General features: G+C 41.6%; 1 long non-coding RNA gene across 1 annotated transcript; it reads left to right on the plus strand.

Annotated features, from left to right (window-relative positions):
- The first annotated feature begins 239 nt into the window (after window positions 1-239).
- Window positions 240-2,363, plus strand: LOC118478156. The gene is made up of 3 exons (XR_004858854.1): window positions 240-514; window positions 1,288-1,402; window positions 2,059-2,363. It is a non-coding gene; the product is annotated as an uncharacterized LOC118478156 (long non-coding RNA).
- Window positions 2,364-2,841: the final 478 nt, after the last annotated feature.

Consider the following 2,841-nt stretch of genomic DNA (forward strand, 5'->3'; position numbering starts at 1 on the left):
AGCCTTTTCCCTCACAATAGTGGAAGGGTGGTAATAAAGTTTCTTATTTCATGCTTATCCGTCTGCTCAGTTTTGTCCCTTCGAAGATCCAGCGTGATCGGCTTTATTCGTAGAAGGAAGAGGAGGTCACGGCGTCACTTACCATTCGCTCTATTAACTAATTGAACAAAGATAATGTATCTTGATCTATGCGTTGACAGAGTAGTCGGTACGGTAGTTGGTTAAGCCACCGTACTCGTAATCATGAGGTTGTGGATTGCAGCCCACTATTAATGAAATAATTAACCATTTGACAATTTCCAAAGGTTTGATTTCTAATCTCGTCTATTACTCTTTGTCTTTGACTAGTTGTCCAGTGTCCCCTTTCCTGGTCCCCTCCTTCACTGGCCAGACCCCGTCAGGAGCTAGGGCGCTGACCAACACTTTCCCCGCCTTCAAGTTCGACGCCTCGGACACAGTGTTCATCCAGTGCCAGGCCACGCTGTGCTACGACTCTGACCTGTCCTGCCTAGGGGTGGGTACCAAATCACGTGACCTCATAAAGCCTTTGTATTATTAACGGTATAATACGGGCCGACAGATGAACTGAGCAAGACGGCCTAATTTATGACAGATACCAGACTTCAAGTGTGATGCGATCAAGAAGAAAAAAGATTAACGGTATATAAAACCTCCACTATAGCGTTAGTCGAGGACACGAAAGGGTAATGGTAAGGATTTAGGTATAGTTCAAATCCTTCGAACTATGAACTTTCATAAATTGACTTGAACCTGATGATATGGAGGGCATTGAGACCCACTCAGTTATCCTGGGTTGGCCCTTAATTACAGGTAGGTCCGAAGACAGCCTCTAAAGGATCTAAATTACGTCAATGAAGGTGTAAAACACGTACCCGTAAACTGGGGTGACTAAGGCATGTAACTGGGGAAAATGATATGATGATCTTAAAATTATTTTTTTTCGATATCAAAAGTGATTTTGAGGACCGTAATTTACATTAAAAACCCATGATACAACCCCCCCCCCCACGCTACGCCAGGACCAGATTAGGAAAGTAGTAACGTAAAAAAGAAGCAGAAAAATTCAGACCACTCTCTCAAACTGCCTGTTTAAACAAAACAAAACAAGAAATGGTGGGACTGTCCACTTTTTTGAAAAGAGAGAGGACAGAGTATACATTTGATCTATGCTGTAATTTTGCGTTATGTCCGCAATGATACATTTCAGTGAGACAACCTGCTCACATTGCTGAGACTGCAGTGGCTTTTTTTTCTTCGAATTCTCAGAGTCAGTGTGATACAAGAGTCAGACGGAAACGCTCACCGGGAACGCCGTTGTCCGAGAGTTTGTCGCTGGTCATCTCAGTCCGAGACGCCATCAACCAGACAGAAGATAACGATGGTAACACGGTATTTTCGTACTTAGCCAGTGTTTATCTCATTGTGACTTGTTGAAACTGCATTCATCTCTCTCTCTCTCTCTCTCTCTCTCTCTCTCTCTCTCTCTCTCTCTCTCTCTCTCTCTCTCTCCCCCTCTCGATCTCTCTCTCTCTCTATTTTGTCTACCTGTCTGTCTGTCAGTCTGTATTTTTGCCTCTGTCTGTCTGTTTCAATATAACTTATAACACACACTACTTTGAGGATGCTACTCCTTTACTTAAAAAGCAAGCAAACAAACAAACAAACAAACAAATAAACAAACAAAACCACTAGAACTGTTTAGGTCAGGACGTAGTTGAAAAACCCCCAAACAATTGCGTTAGTATCTTCCTTCTTTCTTTTTCCTCTTTTACCACTGTGCCAAGCCGTGTACCTCCAGATAGACCCATCCGTAATATTATAGCAAGACGTTAGAAATCCGCTGCTCTACGGCCTCCAGGTGGCAATATGCATTCTCTATGCAAGTCTTTAGAAAGGGAAAAATACCATTAAAAAACTTACGTATTAAAAAAAAAAATACAACATTTAATTTCGTAATTCATTTTTGTATTCATTTACATAACACACATTTTAAATGTAACTTCATCAAATTTTAATTTTTGTCTCTTTGGAACACAGGGCCTAGGAACAGTGGGAACAACCGAAGGCAACCCATTGGCGAGTCACCAAGCAGCACATTACCCACATCCTTCCAAACTCACACGACGTGGCCACGCGAAGCTTTGCTCACCACTGCCGTATTGGCGGCCGTGACACTTCTTTGTGTTGTAATCAGTGCTTGTCTGGTGTTGAAGCTTTGTCAGCAGAGCCGGAAGAATGCCGCCCCGGATATGACAGCCGCGGTGAATGCTCAGTGATACTATTTATAACACCTTCTTGGTTTGTACAAAAGATTAATGAATAAACGAAACACAACCCTGGCAGACATTCTTCTTTAATTTCTTATATATCAATCTGTCTTTGACGCTATAGTTGAAATAAGAGCTGTTTTTATAATTATTAATTTACTTGAAGTTAGCTATGGGAGAGGAAGAGGAATGATGGATAAGTTGAGAGCGCTTCATTCTTCTAACACGTACACACGCGCGCATGTCTGTGTGTTTGTATGTCTGTGTTTGTCCATATGAAGAGGTCAGGTTTAGTCAAATTAATCCTACAACGACTTAGCTTAGTTACCACTTTACAATGATGGATTTGGCTCGTTCTTAAATTGTTTTGTTGTTAATACAGTCTGTGAGTCATTTAATTGTTATAAGTTACCCCGATGGACTTATCGTGTTTTTAAATTGACGATTTCGTATCACATCAATGTGTGTGTGTGTGTGTGTGTATGTGTGTGTGTGAATGTGTGTGTGTGTGTGTGTGTGCGTTAATGTGTGTGTGTGTGTGTGTGCGTGTGTG

The sequence above is a fragment of the Aplysia californica genome, unplaced genomic scaffold (assembly GCF_000002075.1).
Source record: "Aplysia californica isolate F4 #8 unplaced genomic scaffold, AplCal3.0 scaffold00383, whole genome shotgun sequence".
In the NCBI taxonomy this organism is placed as follows: Eukaryota; Metazoa; Mollusca; class Gastropoda; order Aplysiida; family Aplysiidae; genus Aplysia; species Aplysia californica.